This window comes from Xiphophorus couchianus, chromosome 5 (genome assembly GCF_001444195.1).
Source record: "Xiphophorus couchianus chromosome 5, X_couchianus-1.0, whole genome shotgun sequence".
Classification (NCBI taxonomy): Eukaryota; Metazoa; Chordata; class Actinopteri; order Cyprinodontiformes; family Poeciliidae; genus Xiphophorus; species Xiphophorus couchianus.
Window position 1 is genome coordinate 35,855,314 of NC_040232.1, and position 19,017 is coordinate 35,874,330.

The 19,017-nt window shown below is 40.7% G+C and overlaps 1 protein-coding gene across 1 annotated transcript in view; it reads right to left on the bottom strand.

The window, feature by feature from the left end:
* Positions 1 to 14,984, bottom strand: part of LOC114145557 (protein phosphatase 1 regulatory subunit 29-like) — a 201,414-nt gene extending 186,430 nt beyond the window's left edge. Inside the window, exon 1 of the mRNA XM_028019184.1 lies at positions 14,387 to 14,984. The gene's annotated coding sequence lies outside the window, so the exon portion shown is untranslated. The remainder of the gene's footprint in view (positions 1 to 14,386) is intronic.
* Between the last annotated feature and the right edge of the window lie 4,033 nt (positions 14,985 to 19,017).

Below are 19,017 nucleotides of genomic sequence, written 5' to 3' on the forward strand. Positions count from 1 at the left end.
CATCCAGAAAACCTTCACTCAGGTGACTTTATCCTCTACTAGATGGTAATAGCCGCTGAAAAAAACAAGCAGGCACAAGGTCAATAACTCCACTGACATCTGTCTTTCTTAAGGTTCCACTGAGCCTTCAAGCTGCCTCATCCCATTCTGCTTCTGACACACACACACACACGCACACACACGTTTGCATGGCTATTTTTGTGGAGACTTTCCACTGATTTCCATTCATTTCTATGGCCTAAATCTTACCCTTATCCTAACATTATACATTACATACCTTACCCTACCCTTAACCAAAACTCAATTCACACCTTAGTCCTAAATCTAACCCCTGACCCTAAGCCAGCGTTTCCCCTTGTGGGGACCAGGCTTCGGTCTCCACAACACTGTATGTGTCAGGAAAATCGGCCCCACAAGGTATCACAAACAAACACACACAACTGCACACCCCTCCCACACACACACACAATAGGCTCTGATAAGTGTCCGACAGAAGACAACCTGGCTTTTAATTCATCCTACAGCCTAACTGGTTTAATTAAAAGCACATCTGAAACAAGAGATGGACCGATCCACTTTTTTCACTCCTGATATCGATACCGATATCTGCCACACACTTTCTGTCAAATGGTTCAGAAAGAGCAATTAGAAATTTTAAATATAATGTAAAATGAATAATAAAGCATATCACTCAGAACAAATAGCATAGAATTAGACTTAATAGATCTGCCCTTATGGATGGGGGACATTGTTACAATACCTGATCTAGATTTATTTTAAACATAAAGACCTATTCAGATATTAATATCGGCACATCTTTATCTGTAACAAGCAGAAACATTGACAAAGTCCTTTGTGAAAACAGATAAACTGTTTTAAACCTGTTGAATCAAATATATTTCAACCACAGCTTTTCTCTTCGAAACTTAAGTCAAGATTTCAGTCTTAAAAATCACAGGTTTTTTAAATGTTTTTTTTATCTCTCTCTCTGGCTCTTCGATCATCTAACCATCTCAGTATCACATTTGCAGTGAGACGTTACCATCTCACTATCAGAGCCTCCTGTTTCCAAGTCCTCTCATCACTGGCTCTCTTTTCCAGTCTCGCTTTCTGTTTCCTAATTTACTATTCACTGCATTCCCACATTAATTGCCCGAACTGAGAGAAATAAGGTCTGTGACAAAGACTTGTGCAGCTGGAGACCATGAATCTCCTCATGTAGGTGAACCGGATCTACTGCCTGCATTTAACTGCTGTTGTTCTTTTTGAAATCTTTTTTTTTAAGCGTTCTGTACAAGACGCAGGTTGCATTATGCAAGAACACCGTCTCACGTGAGTGTAATGGGCTGAAACGCCTGTGAAGCCACTCGGTCTGCAATCAGGAATTTCTGCTTCCGCCTGCTGTGCGGGGAGACGCAGCAGCGAAGCGTTCCGTGACATTTAAGCGAGGCTTGGCAAACTGCCGACTGACACAGCGTGCCAATAAAACATTGTGACCGTTGTTTTAATTGGAGCCCCCAAATATTTGGTTTTGTCTGTTAAATCTGGCCACTGTATCAGGTTAGGCTAGAGTAGTGGGGTGGCAAGAAGTCTCACACATTTTGATACCTGTAATATTTTCAAGTGGGCGTGTTATCCCAGAATTTATTTGCTGAAAGCAAATTATCCATGCTCCTTCAACAGGTGTTCCCACTCCTGATAGTCCAGTAGACTCGGTTTGATTGGGAACCAGACTCGCAACATTTGTTACTTTTTCAGCTGTTGCGGTTCGCTTTCACACTGTACTGTGTCAAACAATCCAGACTAATTGAAAAAACTGTTCCCCTCCTTGACTGTGGGGGCGCTGCGCAAAGAACCAGTGAAGGAAATGACATGAAAACATTTGAAGAGCACAACTTCTTCCTTCACAAAATGTAAATAAAAACGGAGAACCATCAGATATTAGTGGTTGTAGGATTGTCTGTGTTTATATTGGTTGTATTTACCCAGAATGCCCTGCGCTGTAGTCCGTTTCCAGCTTTTAGAGCGGTCTCCGGTCCACTTGTGTCCATTTGAAACGCACCAGAGTTCACTTATACTGAATTGAGACCGAGGCTTTTAGGCGGACCAAAGTTCACGCCTCCACAAGTGAACCGGACTTTAGACCAACGAACCAGAGTTGGGTTAAAGCGGACTACACAGGCCTGGTGTGAACACACGCTACATTTTAACAACTCACTTGTATTGTGTTTGACAGAAGTTGTTGCCCATTCTTCTTATTCTTCTTACCAGCTCAGCCTTTATCACAGTGGGTGGAAATTATCTCTCAGGTGTAATTTTCCAAGTCTTGCCACAAACTCTCAACTGTATTCAGGCCAGAACTTTGACTGGGTCGTTCTAAAACGGAGATATTCATTGATCTATAACTGTTCCATTGTAGCTCTGGTGTGTGTTTAAAACCATTACTCTGCTCGAAGCCTCAACCTCTAATCAAAGCGTTTGGTAGATTCTCAAATTTTCTTTCAGTGTTATTCTGTTATGCTCAACTTTGACCTTTTGTCTTTAAAAACCATTGCAGTCCAAACTGAGAGGGGGAAAAAAAATTTTCACGTGAGTCATTAAAAGCCCAAAATGAGTGTTACGTTCACGCCCACGGTACGTGTATGTAAACATTTGACTTACACTGTAAAAAAAAAAAGGAAAAGAAACAATAGCTGTTTTGTTTTTTGTTTTAAAAAAAACAGCTGGCCATGTTTGTTTCAAGTAAGCAGTTAAGAGGTTATCTTGTTGCCATAACAACAGCTGTGCAACATTTTCATGATATAAAGGCAGAAGGAAACATTGAGGTCTTTCTCCATTTTTTCTTTTTTGGTAGCCGGAAAAGCTTAGATGATTGATTTCCCTGGCATTTTGTTGTGAAAAATTCCAGCAGCGTTTTGAGAACACAGTGTCATGTTTACCTTATTAATGCAGGGGCTGAAATCTGACACTATGCAGCTCATAGCAGCTGCTTGGTCTAAAAAAAAAAAAGACAATTTAAAAAGACCCAGATTCTTATTTTTTGAAAGCTGTTATGCTCCTTCATAATGTCTTAGCGCATGTTTGAAAAATACACACACACACACACACACACACACACACACCCACACAAACACCGTAAATAATCTGGCACTTTATTCTGAGTGGTTTGCTTGAAAATGTGTAATTCCAGCTAACACGTTTTTTAGATTAGATTAGATGAAAGTTTAATGAGATCTGTTGTGAATTTGGGCATGAGTGGTGGAGAAAAAAAAATGTAAATAAATAAGTGACTATCTGGACAGAGCGAATTGAAAATGACACGAGGTTGCACGATGAAAAAAGTGCCACAGACACTACAGTGAAAAGGAAAATCCTGTCGCATCTCGTCCCCACAAGCCCGTTCTTGCTCTTCACATCTATCAACCTGTCTGATTACTCTACGGAGATCTTCTCAGGCCCGTGCAGCAAATCACGGCCGCAACGGATTCCTTTTGATTTTCGGAGAGTACGGGAAGCACGGCCGTTCTTCCAGTAAACCGAACAAATTTTGTTCTGATGCAGACGGTGGCATTAAAGAAGACAGTCTCCACGTTATCTTAAGCGGCAAAGTACAGTTGTTGTGCAAGATAAGACCGACGCTCCGTGGCAGGACGCTTCCTCTAAGTCTGTAGTGGCAATGTAAAAGTTGAGGGGAAAAAAAGATAAATGTAGGATTGTAGGATGTTCTACTGTGAGCTCTACTGTCACAGAGCTCAGCATGCATTAAAATGATTTTATCTGAAGTAACTGAAGTTTAGCTGACATGAGAACATTTGACCAGTTTTATGTTATTTAAGTCGATACAACAATCCGTGAACAAGAAAGACTCCTTTCTTCTCCATAGATTTTTGGATTTTTTTTTTTTATTAAAAGGAATGGTTAAAATTAATTAGCATCTTTCATCTGCCGGCTTTTAAAGATGCCTGTGGACGCATAATCAATTAAAAATCATACATCGGGCCTGTCTTGTTTCGGGCCCCAGCGAACTCTGCTTGAAATTGTTTTTCTCTGTCCCATTCGCTGAACCAAACTGAGATCTGTTAAATAAGGAATGGCTTGTGTTCTTTAGCTACTCAGACTGTAATTAGCCTGCACTGCATCGGTCCAAACGTTGGGAGGGAAGCAGTCTTTGAAACAGCAGTGATGTGGACTCAGGATTTTATTACCATATTTTCTAGTGCCATTGTGATAACAGTAAAACTGATAATGAAAAACCCTGTAGGTCACTGCTTTAGTGCTGCTCTTGGAAAACATTCCTATGTGAAATATGTTTCTTTAAGATGCCACATACTTAAAGAAGTCTGATTCTTATACTCTTACTCATGCAAGATACTTCAATTGATCATATTTTTGAGTGGCACACTCATAAATATTTTAGGACACGTAAAATTATAATAATAATACTTTTGGACTTTATTGGTATTTACTAATGCTCTCATGGTGAAAAAATGGGAGGAAAAAAGTAAAAATTTATAAAAAATTTTTTGCATTATTTGAATTTTATTTTGAAGATGAATCCAAATCCTTATGACAAGAAATTTGTCGTGACAAACGATAAACGATGCTGTAAATGCCCACCCCTAAATGTGGCCGAAGCAAAATGCACAGCATGCAAATGTGCTGAATGAAAGACAAATGTCACACAACAAAATATTTTTATCAGATATAACATAGTACGTTTTTTCACACAGTGGGCATCCTTGACATAAAGTTGAGCTAAAAGCTGCTAATCTAGATCAGAGCAGTACTGGTTGGGTAAATTTCATTATTTGATTTGTGAATTTTAATGATTACTTTATTTTTAAAATGGTCAGTCTTGCCACTTTTGAAACGAAAAAGAAATGATTCTGTTCCTCACAGGAAGTTTTGGGAAAAAAAAAAAACCCACAGAAGAGCAGAAAAAAAATCCATCCATATTTCAGAATGATTCATAATCTCTACTAATTCCATTAGGTGACATTTTTCCTCTCAAAACAACTGAAAGTATTTTGATTCATTATATTTTACTCTATTTCCATACTAATATCACTATATTTGCTGCACATTTGTTTAAAGGGACAGTAAAAAGTTGATTAATTTAAGATTTTTTTAATTTCTTTTTTGTAGAATAGACATATTAGAAATGATGGAGATCAATTTGACAATTTCACTCAATTGTTTTTGCTAGATTGCTATTCGTTATTTCACTGAGTCATCTGAGTTTTGTAACAGTTTTCCTTTAGAAGTTTGAATTTTTAAAAGTAAAAAAAGAAAATCAAGAGACAAGCCACAATTTTTTTTTTTTTATAGAAATTTTATGGAAGTAAAATACATGAGTACGCCTACTACAAATGGAAAATCTAAGCAATTTAATGTAGACAAAAGTTTGATTTTCATTTACATCTTTTTATTCTTGTCTTTTGAAAACATCTGACACCATTGTCCAAAAAGCAGAGGGTTACAATGCTTCATGTTGTAAAAAAAAAAAAAAAAAAAGAGGTTCAAAACAGAACCGCTTTAGGAGACGTAAGAGGTAAAATAAAGGAGGGGGCTTGGGTCAAAAAGCCTATCAAATATCAAGTCGTTACTAAGGCGACGTCAAATTAAACTTCTGTTCTTTGTACAAGCTGTACTATCAAATACATTCAGACCGGTATTCAATAAACTGCAGAATCAGCTCCATTATTATTCATCTCTTCTCTCTGTTGTCTGACTTTCCCTCATGTTGCTGCTGACAGAGTCAAAAAGGTGGTACGACATGCTAGTCCATCACTATTCAATGCACTTAGGTTATTAACATGTACAGCAATTTCTATTTCAAAGACCCAAATGATCTGTAAAGCAATATACACATTTATAGCCTTTGCCATCTTTAATTTACAGTTTGACTGTAAAAAGCTACCTGCAGTACACAAATACCTCCAAAGCTTGTTCATTTGTTGAGTGAAAGGGTATTTTCTGAGACAACTGCTGCTCATTGTGAATGCAGAGTAGCTACAAAAAGGCCTGTGGCAGCTCTGAATGCCAGGCCCATATTATAACAACTCAACCAGGCTGAAGCTCTTTTTGTCCTGCCCTGAGGCCACCCCTCTTCCTCGCGCTCATATCTCCCTTCCCATCCGGTTTGCATTCATCAGAAAATGCAGCCAAGTTATCACCACCAGCCACAGTCTCGCTCTTCACAATGCCAGAGAACAAACAGTTGGACGTCTATGAGATTTTCTCTCCCCATTGCGTTGGCGTTATTGTTGTAGACGAACAGTAAAGTTACCATTTGAAAGCATCTGTCTCCTAAGCCGTCCTGTCTTTCACGCTATCCATGTCGTGTGTGTTGAGAGACATGCGTCTGAAAACAATGCTCATATTTTAAAAGATAAGCAAAATTACAGATACATACACAGAGATATATGGAATGAATTTGTCCATTTGGGATAGCTTAATCTGCAAATTATATGTATATATATATATATATATATATATATATATATATATATATAGATGATGTCATACCAGCTTGAATGTTAGATGTATTTACAGTGTGCGCATCATACATTGGACTATCAGGACATTCTGATGAGAGGTGGGCGAATAGAACAAGATGTACAGCTGCTGAACTGATGGTGAGGCTATGCAGCAGGATGTGACCTATGGAAGCTTTAAAAAACAAAACAGTTAAATTGACCTACAATCTACTTTTGGCACCATGTCCTAATATATAAAAGTAGAATTTATTATCATTCCTATAGACTAGATACACGAGGTAAGTATGAGTGCTAGAGGTCCCAGGTTCAAATCCCGGACGACCCCCCATTTTTCACAACCTAGCTTTGGGATTTTGACAAAAAAAAATCAGAGAAAAGGACACAAGGACATGATGATTTATAAATGTTTGCAACATGCAATACGGCGCCTCTCACTTTTATACAGGACTGAAGCAACAACTCAGGTGTTTCCAACGTGTGACTGCTGCACTCCACCCATCGTCACAGTACCCTGTGCAAGTTAACTCTGGATTACACTCACCAGGACCATCACAGAGGCCGATCAGCTGGGTTATCTCATAGCACCGGGGATCTTTTGGGTGCCTGGAACCAACATGGAAAGATATCCACCTGCATAGCATCTAGCAGCAGACTGTGAAAATGGCTCAAATTAAAAGCTCCACCCAGTCTTCAGAAGGCTGGCCTTAAAAGACAGTACAGAGGTCAGAGGTCATGGCAGCACAGGAACAGGGACAGGGCACAAGAGCAATTAAAGTTAGAGTCTACCACATTAGGCTGGACACAAGATGCAGGTTATGCAAATAATCACTCTGAAACAGTAAAGCACATATCAGCTGGGCATAACATGCTTGCAGGAAAAGCATGTATGGCATACAAATGGATGCAAAAGTGCACTTGTGTATAAATGTAAAACTCTTGACCATTCCAAACAACAGGACAGAAAGTTGTCATTCTCAGTATGTGCTGGAGATCCAGCAGGCAAAGTGTGAGACATCACTGGGTAGCTGAGAATGTCAGTGCTACAATCTTGTGGGGCTACCTGGTTGGAAACCCAAATGGACATTTTCTGTTAGTTTGAATCAGAGAAGAGAAACTGGTAGGGTGCTTTATCTAGTCTACTGGATTGTAGCTGACAGCAGTGGGGCTGGGAGAATGCAATTGTTCTGTTCTGTATTCATTTTTATAAAAAGAACTTGAGAATTTCTTCTTAACATTCCTCTTCCAAGGTTTAGCGTACAGTAGTTTGTCATTTAAGCAGGGCCAGGCCTCAACCACTTATATCATTTGGCAAGAGTTTGCCAGATGACTCTCTCTAAAGTAAACCCCAGTCGAAATCTATGACTTTGTCTTTCTCTGTTCAACTTTCATGATTAACTGCAATAGCTTTCGGTTGTCAGCTTTGCAATTGTCAAGAGATTTGTTTAATTTACCCAAGAAGGTAGGTATGACATCACATACACGCACAAATCAGTATAAATACTTTTCTTTTTATCTGTTTCTCCCTCGCTGCCTTAATTGTGACTTGCTGTGGAGATGTACGCCAGGTGTGTTTATTGATCACACATTTAATTGTCTTCTCTTTGTTCATGACGTTCCATTTCCAGTCTCTGACATGCTGCTGGAGCTCCTAATCCTAACAGTTACTTTTCAAGGCTGAACAAAGCGAAGCGAAGCAGACAACAAAGCAAAATCAAAACGTGTAGTCACAGTGAAAGGACTTAAAATAGAGACGAACGCGGCAAAAACGTCCAGCCTTCTAAAGGCAGACTGCAGTCTGATATTTCTGCTGTTGTAAATGTAAACCGCAGCCCAGGGCAATAAGATGATCATACTTATTTTTACTTTAATAGACAGCTTCACACATTTTCTTATTTTCTATGTTCATTTTTTACATAAACATATTTGACCCATTTTCTCCTAGAATACATCCCTCTGCATTTCTTTAAGCATTTTCTCCACAAATATCTATTATATTTCACATTTCTCTACAAATGTCAAAAATATATATTTTTAAAAATTAAATGAATACACAACAGATGCTTTACCTAAACTTAAATTTTGCCCTGATTTTTTTTTTTTTTTTGGTAAATACAAAAAAAAAAAAAAGTAATTTAAAGTAAAGGGTTTCCCTTGAAGAATAAGCCACCAATAAAGTTATGGCTGGCATTGACTGTTGGTACTGGTTTTCTATTTCATAGAAAGTGACACTAGACCAAAGAATCTGCGGAGTGGGCATTTATCGTATTGTTTATCGAGATAAATTTCTTACCATGATGAGAAATTTGATTCATTATCATGATAAATCCCAATGAATGATGTTTGAAACCCACCAAAGCTGTCCGCACTGTCAGGATTGATAGTTTTACTATTTTCACCACAGTTTGTTCAATTAAAGCATAAATAAATGCCAATAAATTTGAAAATAGAGTTGCCGTTTGTAGTTTAGTGGCACAATTACCACACTTCTTTACATGACTGGTGTTCTAAAGGAGCGCGATACAAATTTGTTACATTACTCAAGAGCATTGATTCTGTTTATGGGACAATAACTGCTGTGACACACAGCAGTTATACATCTCTTTTATTACACCTAAAGGAGATGTAATAAATAGTTCTTATCGTCACTTTTATCGTTATGACAATGGTAACTGCAAAATATCGCGATAAAACTTTAAGTCCATATTGCAGAGCCCAATGATGGAGATTTCTTCCTAAAGGGAATTGTTTCATTCCACTTCTACTGCATCCCCAACGCAGTAAGGCGTCCTCTGCTTTCTCAGAATAAGGGATTGCTGCAAAGTCTGTAGCCTCTGTCACAAAACACACAAGTCAGGACTTGGACACTTCTGTACACATCTACACAATTTATATAAGGAAAAGGGAAAGAAGGAGAGTTAAGCGAACCAGTCCAAGTTGAATCTCGAGGTAGGGCCGCCTTAAAAACGGCTGGTGTTTCTAAGCCACACTTTGCCTTACTACCAGAGGGTTTGTGTGAGCCAAGGTGGCGAGGGATGCAATATACACACCATTTCTCACCATTTTGCACATATTGGAAGTATTGCACAAGAACTGCTCAGACCGACATAAAGCCTCTGGATTTTAGCCAATCCTTGGTAACGGTGACCCTTGAGAACAGAACAAGATCAATAAGGCCTCATACGCCAGAGATGCGTTTTACCGTTCAGCATTGTAGATGCACAGCTCCTGTTTTATGAGCATCATTCTGTATCGACCCTATGAGATCCACTCCCAGCATCAGATGGTTCTGCGGTACCGGCTTGGTTGACCGACGCTCGCGTGTCTCCAGTGATTTACGAGCGGCTTAGTGAGGGGCTCGTTTTTTTTTTTTTACCCCTCCAGGGGGTCTTTTTTGTGGGCTCTAGTGTCCCTTAAATGATAGTGGGCCGACAGGAAACAGGGAAGGAGAGGGAGGAAGACATGCGGCAAATATCGTCGGGTCCGGGAGTCGAACCCGCGACGGCCGCGTCGAGGACTCAAGGCCTCCAAATACGGGTCGCGCTAACCACTACGCCACCACGGCACGCCCGGGCTCGTTTTTTTTAAGCTTCACTGGGAACTGTTCGGGGAAAATCTGTCACGACTTGATGCGATCGCCTGGATTTCCTTGGACAATTTTCTGCCATTCACACATTTTGAATTCATACATTCAAAATTCATTCATGTTAATCTGTGAACATTTTTCACTCACTTGAATGATTCCCACTGCTTTCCAGTACTAAGAAACAAACGTGCTTCAAATTACATACTGTCTAACATGACCGTACAACTTCCAGTCACAGAGGAATCAACAAAGAACAGCCTCAGTTGTTTACTTTGAAAGACCAGGTAACCACAAAAGACTTTGTGTTCTCGTAGGGAATGTATGTATGAATGTATACATTCATACACTGTCCGCTCACTGAATTTGAGCAGTGAGTTGATATCTGGTTACACTTTGGCTCTCTATGAATGAACTGAACTCAAAACCTCTATTTAGGAATCCTAAATACATTTGTAATCTCAGTTGCCTCTTTGGCGATGTGTCAGAGTGTGAGCATCACGTCAGACTCCAGGGTACTGCTCGTTCGCCTATCGCCCCCAACAGAAGATTTATGAACACGACGTCTGTGAACTGGGGGCATTTTTAGACCTCTGTCTTCTCACAGCGTCTCATTTCTCAAACCTGACAGCGACAAGGGAGGAGAGGAGACGAGAGGAGGGGAGGGGAGACAATTTGGATCTCGTCCCACACTGAAACAATGTTTTGCCCAAAATTGCAGATAATGCCGCTGCTGCTGCTGAAAGTAATGATAATGATGATGATGATGGGCTTAGTGGTGATGGTAGACCAAGAGGAGGAGGTGGTTATGAACACCGAGTCAAGGACACAGAGAAGAATTAAAAACATAACGATGAGGCCAAATTAGATATTGACGATGTTGAGAAGTTGAAAAATTCACACCAGGGTTCAGTTTGTTTAATGAATGTTTTGCGAATTGGGCATTTTTGTATGTTCCCAAAACTATACTTTTATCAGCTAAAGTTTTTTGTTTTCATGGATGTTTTTTGGTTGTAAATAACCAGTGTGTATAAGTACTACTGGTGGAAATGACGAAGAAGACGACAGGAAGTAGTTTGAGAGTTATGGCGCGGCATGATTTTTAATGACTTATTGCATATTCCCATGATTTTAGTTACAAACATTTTTTTTCTACATTAGTGCAATATCTACAAAGTTTTGTAATGCAGACGATGACTGCATTCAATTATCAAAAGTACTATAAAATTTTGTTTTTTGGGGGGGGGTTTGCATAGACGAAGATATTCCTAGAAGTGATGTGATAGTCAGAAGGGACAAGTACAAAACTCATCTTGGAAATACTTTTTACGTGGACAAGGCCTATGAACTCCAGACTTAAAGTGTGCCTAACTATCAGTCAGTTGTAATTTGCTTTGGTAAGAGATATTTGTCTCGATAGAGGGAGAAAGACTCGAGTTTAAGACTTTGACTACTGACTTGACTCAGACTTCCTCTCTAAATCCTCAAGCCTCAATCACATTCTTTACCTCGTGTAATTTGAAACGAAACCAAGCTAGTAAATAAGCCACAGACTTTATGTCTGACAGGTCCATATTCTTTTTAAAAAGCCTGTCCTTCAGACTTGAAAGAATCATTTTCTCTCACTTACTGACTACGTAGCAACTTGCTTGTTAAGTTGCAATTCATAGCGTACCGTTGAACAAGCTTACTGTTTACAACTTGACAAAGAAACGTAATCAATGTTGGTTTATAAAAATGGTCTCCTATTAGTTTAACAATCTGAAAACTAAGAGAGAAGACCCTCTAATGTGTTGTATATAACCAAAGAATAGACAATGTGAACACATTACAACTCATCATTTAGACATTTAGAAATTGGATATCAACAGATGACAATCTGCTTCAGATATTTTTTTGTTAAATACAGTATTAAGCCCCAAATTAGTCATAGCCATGGCATATTTATATTTGAAGTAATGTAATTCTACCAAGATCTTATTCCTGACTGGAGGTAATGTTGACATCTTCGAGTGGCCTAGTCAAGGTCCTGACTTGAATCTGATAGGGAAATGTTTTGTCCGGAGCTAAAGATTAGGGTGATGGCAAGGAGGCCTTCCAACCTGAAAACACCTGAAGCTCATCAATGAAGACAAAACTATAATTCACCAGCTGGAAAGCAAATATTGGAACAGCTTTACTGCTGTAATCTCAATAAATGTCTTTCTGTTGATTTTTTTTTTTTAAGTCTCGACATGTAATTCCTTCATAAAATGCTAATTAAAAAAAATGTTAAAAGCAACACTTTTGGGAGATGTCTGCCTCATTTTCTGTCAGAGACAAACTTCTTGGATGACAGGAAATCAGTTCAGAACCAAAGCTCTTTAATTAATTTCAGCTCATTTATATAACAAATATTGTCTCAGTGGACTTTGCAAAATATGCTCAGGTTATGAACGTTCAAGTTTAATTCTGAATACCACACTTTATAGAATAATTAAAAGCAGTTGGAAACAGCGTTTGGTGTGTGGATTTGCGAGCTAAAAGATTCAAACATAATTGTTAAATGTCGGTTTGGTAAATTAGACCTCTGGACTGTGGGAGCAGATCAAATGGTATGGATTTGATTGATTTGACTTGGAGGGTAAATTACTATTCCCACATCTCTCCAGTGGGCACCACAGCCCAGGGGCTCACAGCTTACAAACTATGGCCCTGGCGTTTAAAGAAAATCACTTCTTTCAAGAGAATCCGTTGAAAAACCGTCCAGTCACGGCATTTCCTGTGAAGCCTGTTCACACACTGGCACACGTCCCGAAAAGCCTCCCGCTATCCTCCCCTTCGCCCGCACCGGCGGAATGAGTGATGCAGGCATCAATCACAACGAGGAGCATAAACGACTTCTTACAACTTGCGGTGTGACTCTGAGGCAGAAATGAAATCCCGATCCCTCAGCGGGCCGCACAGATCTGCACCGGATGCCCACCGGCTCGCTTCAGTCAAATCGCATCAGGCGATGATGAACATTTTCGCGACGGTAATAATCGTCCATGACTAAAAACCGTGTGTTTCGCCCCCGTGGGGGCCCGCCGGGGTAGGAGGAGGTTGCGGGAGGGGGGCAACCTCCTGGGTGGGGGGGCTGAGAAGGTGCGTTCCCGGCAGACATTATAGGTCGCCAGCCTTCAGTGCGACGTGATCTTCATCAGTCGGTGAAGATGACAAGTATTAAAAGCGGGGGGCTCCCAGAGCTGTGTGCGTCAGTGCGCATTGGAGAGGCGATAAATCAAATAACTCAGAAAAGCGCTGGTGTAGGGCGCCATCTCTCTACCTCACGTCTTCTGCTCTCTCTCTCTCTTTCTCTCTCTCTCTCTCTCACGTGCCTCTCCCTCCTCGTTTGATTCATCTTTCCTCCATCTCCACGTCTTTTTATGTTTCTAACTAGCATCCAATTAAGTTAGTCTTACAGGAGTAAAAGCAAACAAACAGAAAAATGGTTTCCATATATATATATTTCTTCTTTTTTAAACCAAAATCGCTTTGAGGTGGAAATTTAAAACTCAAAACACATTCCCTCGCGCGCGGCATACACAGTCACGCACGCAGGCGGTATTATTTATTTATTTATTTATTTGACAGGCATAGCTGACTGCCGCACACCCTATCACTTTCACCAATCCCGTTCGCAGACCCCGCTGTTGAGATGACAGTGAATAGACGCCCACTACCCACACGCATTCTCACACTCACACACACACACCACGAGCAGCAGCTGCTGCCTCTCTGCGTGTGTGTGCGTGTGTGGGGGGGGGGCTTGGCACCCTGCACCTCCCTGCTCTGAGCGGATCAGCGCGGAAGCTCCGGATCCACCAACATATGGATCAAATCTAAAAGCTGCTCCTGATCCCGCTCCCTGCTCAACAGCTGTCCGGTCCGCCACAGCGAACCGCTGCTGCTGTTATACATCACACCGGACCTACAACAATTACACCCGAATTCCATCACCACCACGCCTTGCTCTCCTCCCGATCAGCCTCTGCATGGTTCTCTTGTTACTATGAATGTGGCGCAAGCAGCAAGCAGCAACCATCAACCATCCGGGTCAGACGGATCCGAAGCAGCAACTCTATGAGATTCAGAGTGGACTCCCAGTTATAAGCCCCCTTTTTTTGTTTGTTTTTTCTTTCTTTCTTTGGATTTCTGCAACCCCGATCAACGTGGCAACATGCGTCTCAGGTGCGCGTCCCACAAGTGAAGCAACCCTCCCAGCGAGCGTTCAGCTTCAACACACACACGCACGCAAACTGAAGATATGTTACACTCCTCTTACCGCACTAGGAGTCCCGCTCTGGTGATGAAGGAGGAAGGGAAAAGAAGAAGAAGAAGAAGCAGCAGCAGCCCGAAGCTTTACGGTCCGTTCTGCAGCAGCAAAGACGGAGAAAGCGTGAGTGCGATTCCTGGACGTGCGTTCCAGCAGAAAGAGAGAGAGAGGAGGGGTGCATGCACACAGAGTGGGTACGCAAGTAGAAGTGGGGGTGGTTCAGTCCGACAGAGGCAGGCATGATGCTGAATCGGAACAGCAGCTGCTCCAGATGAGTGATAAAAAAAACTACAGGGCAACACGGGGGTTGGGGGGGGGGGGGGCGCGATTAGAAGAGACGCCGCGAGACACCAGATTTGTTTTATTTACGTCAGAAATGGTATTTTGGAAATGTATGCGAGGTTAAAGTGAAAATAGCAGAACGAGCTCCATTTAAATGCCACAGTAATATTCCCACTGGGGCTTTAGAAGCAGCTGGGGCTCTAAGTGCAGCTCTTAGTTGTATCATTAGGCAACTCGGCGGTAATGAACGCGGAATGTGTCGTTTTATGTCTTTATCGAGAAAATCAAATGGAATTATTGATGGCGACTATATGATTAAAATTGATTTGTGTGACTCAATTGGGGTGATTTGATTATATGTCATGTCTTTTGGTGCCTTGAGATGACATTTGTTGTGAGTTAGGAGAGACTGTTGGATAATAGGCTAGAGATGTGCGATACTGTGCATTTTGGAACCGATACTAAATAAATACAGTATCGCTGATACTAATAGGATAAAGATACTTTTTATTAGTTTGATTATATATCAAACTTCTGATGTTTAGGTGCTTTTCTTGTTTTTCCTTTGATTTAATTGGCTAAAACTTAGAATAAAATTTGTACAAAGTTGATCTGTGTCTACAAAATAGTTTGATGACATATTAACGCGACAAACAGAAACAATAGAAAAACAGAACATTTTTGTGTGTATTTATTTCTAAATAAAGTACAAAAAAGTTACATTTCAGAGCAAGTCACAACTGAATATTTGTTGAGTTTGGGTTGAGAAACTTTAATGCAAAAATGAAATAAGATTTTTTTTTTTTTTAAATCTGAAACTAACGTATCAATCTCGCCACGCTAGCATCGATCCGATACTGATGCAGACGGTATCGGTATTATCGATATTTTTGGATCGATCCGCCCACCCCTGCTTGTGTCAGTGTCAGCAACGGGCAAGTCTGGTCGGAAAATGGGAAAAGGAAAACTCCAAAGAGTTTAACAGTTGGACGCCTGAGCGATTCTGAAATTTGCTATGATTTTTGTCCTAATTTGTCACTTTAAAAATGCAAGGTGCATCTGCGTTTTGTTTTTTTTCTGCAGTCTCTGTAAAAAGTTGAAGATTTTGTTTTAAAAACTTAAAAGAAGATTTTGGACAAGTTAAAAAATTCAGTCTCTTCCGGTCTGAACTTGCACGTTTTAGTTGCAAGTTTTCCACCCACACAACTTCCACTCAACATGCAGCAAATTGAATAACAAGCTTAGTTTCTAATCATCTTTTATGGCTCGAGCTGCGATGCTAAGAGTGTCATTGACTGTCTGCTTCACATCTTTAAAGCCAGCAGTCTGTCCTATTACACAGGCCATAACGAAGCTTTTTTTGTATTTAAAAGCCTCCTTTATTGGCTTCATATCATATTCAATTTTCTCAGAAACCCACTATAAGTATTTTTCCACAACCTTCAGAGTTAACAAAAAATAAATATTCGAAGTTCCCTCTTTCTAATTAAACTACCAGCATAAATTAGCTTCGTAACGATTCCAATTAATGAGACACAACCTGCAGTTGATGGAAGCGGAGAGAATTTGACGTCCGCGTAGACTGTGAGGCTGCACATCATCTCCAAATATTTAACGCTACTTTGTATGATTTGCGGTAAGGAGAGAGAAAAATCACCTTGTACTAAACAACCACGCCTTTTTGTTTTGTAGCTGAAGCCACCTAGTCTTTGCAGTTGCACACAGCTTCTTCCCAATATGGCCACATAGCAACACAATTGGGAAGCACACACTCCTCAGAGGGAGTCACCACCGACACACACAGGCACACGGATACGCCTACTGGGAGGGCAGGTCGGGGGGGGGGGGGTGAGAGGGAGACACATTTGTGCTGCTGACATCATGGCCGGCAGCTGGGAATGTATTGATTTTGCCCCAGTGTAATTTATGTGTGTGTACTTTTAGGCACGGTTGTGTACAAGGGCAGCAGGGAGCCGCAGATACGCCAGGACTATGCAACACGACCAGACCGCAATCTTTGTGTCTCGCTCCCAAGCCGAGTGATAAAGCACCCCACTGTGTTAAAGGGGCCTGTGTGGCTCTCTGTGTTTTTCTTCTGCAGTTTTCTTCAGAGTTCTCACGTCCACGCTGCTGCATGGAACGGCTTCAGTGCAGTTTTTTTTTTTTGGATTGTTTTTGATTTTTTGATTTGCTTACATCACTGGTCGATTCTGAGCTTCGTTCTGATCTCTGATTGGAAGACTTGTATTCAACGTGAAATTATTTAAAGGTTTGTTTTTTTTAATGTAAAATTGACTTTTTTTGAAGCCCTACATCATGTTATGATGTTATTCCCTCATCACAAGCATAACAGTGTGTTGGTTTGACTCTTTCCCACATGTTTGAGAAATCCTTTAATCTCCCTCGGCAACCATTCGGCACGCCTGAACTTGCTCTTCCTTTGAGCCGCAGTCACCAGTCGAGTTTCCTCCTCACGCCTCCCCGGCTCTGCTCCTCCGGACTAGCGGCAGCAGCAATTAGCTGCGCATCTGGTAGGAACAACTTCTCAGTCCAACGCTCCTAAGAACAGTTGCTAACAGCGTGAGGAGAAGCGCTGTTGTGACGACGTGCTGAAAGTGGAGTTGTCAGGAGGAGTAGGAGCTTCTTAAAGAGACGGAGCCCCAATTTCAAGGCGTCAAATTACGAAGTCAGATTTTAGGTTTGATATGTAGAGCGTATCAAAAGTATCTTCAGTTCTCACTGTTAGAGCATGGTGACATCTTGAAAGCACCAAGTCTCAACCATAAAACAACGTCGACATGCTACCCAGTTTTGTTTGGTTTATTTTTTTGTCTTTGGGAGTGATGCCAAATAAAAAAAGCCTTTTCTATCATAACCGTCACAAAACTAAACATGTCTGGTGAGCACTAACGGGGACTTTCCTCTCAAGCCTGGGCTTTGGTCAAGGATTAGCTTCAGACGGGTGGTGTAAAACAAAATACAGCTTTGTGGAAAAACTGCACTTTGTTTGCTGCTACATATAGAAGAAGATCTATGGTGCTGCGGGCGCCCGTTTCCCTTCAAATGTCATTTTAAATAAAAATGCAGTAGACTTTACCAGAGAAGTACTAAGTCTGTTGAAGGGTAATAATCCAAAACGTCATGGCAAAGTCGACAAAGAAACTTTGTACCAGACCGAGAATCATTCAAATGTTCCTCGGCTCTCAGACCTGCTGAAGTTGAAGAATCAACGTTTCCTCTCTCTGTTCTTCAACATTGTTCATTTTTTTAGGAACATACAGGGTGATGTCATACTGGTTAAATGGGGCTGTAAAAACTAATAGTTTATTATGATGGAAATCATTTCTTAACATGATGTTTTCATCCACTGAACACATCCACCAAACCCAAAGGTTACATATTTGTGAAATGTGAAATTATGCTTCTGCATTAAGATATTATTTCATTTTAAGCATCTTATGCATCTTTAGCTATCAATTTCGTCATCACTATGATTATAATTACTGTTTTATATTGGTAGTATAGCCTACATATAAAAAGACAAAAAAAATGTATTCCAGCTTTAGAATATTTATTTATTATCATATATTTTATAGTAATGCTTACAATAAAGCAATTATTGTGAAAAGTAAAGATTTTGGGTTCTGAAACTTATAAAAAGACAGATATAAGAAATAATAACAGGTCAATCACACTTATACTTTACATCTGTCCATGACCAGAACCTTCTAGTTGACTCCGTTCTTCTTGCTTCCCTGCAGATTAAATTCGGTTTTCATTTCAACCTGCCTGGCTCTGAACACAGACAAACAGTGTGTTGTGTAATTGGCTCCCATTTGTTTGCTTTAGGTGAGCAACATGGCGAAAGAGAGGCTCAGTGGCCTCTGCGGTTCGTCTAAAGAGGGGAAGCAATTTCCCGCCGCTTCCTGGTTGAGGCTGATGGACCATCAAGAAGAGCAGACCGGGGCTCGGGCGCATGCGCCCGCCGTTACTGGCTTTATGACGGCGGGTTCGAATGTAAAGAAAAACACATCGGCTACGTTTTTATGGAAGAGTTTAAAAGTAGTTGTCAGAGGTGCAAGATCCAGCGCCTGAAATGGTTTCGACAGTGTTTTCATAGCCACTCCAAAACCTCCTGCCCCCGTGGCGTGCTTTTCCTCTACGTACATTATGTTGCATGTGGGTTGAAGTTTCAACACACGTTGCCTTCTACTCAGAACATTTTCTTCCACATGTTTTCTGCGCCCCATGAATTCAGACTCCGGTCACCGCTTTCGCGCTGTGACTGCACGGCCATGGGGATCAGCGGTTAGTTCTCGTCTGTTTGCAGTGGAACAAGAGCAACAAGCCATTAAAAG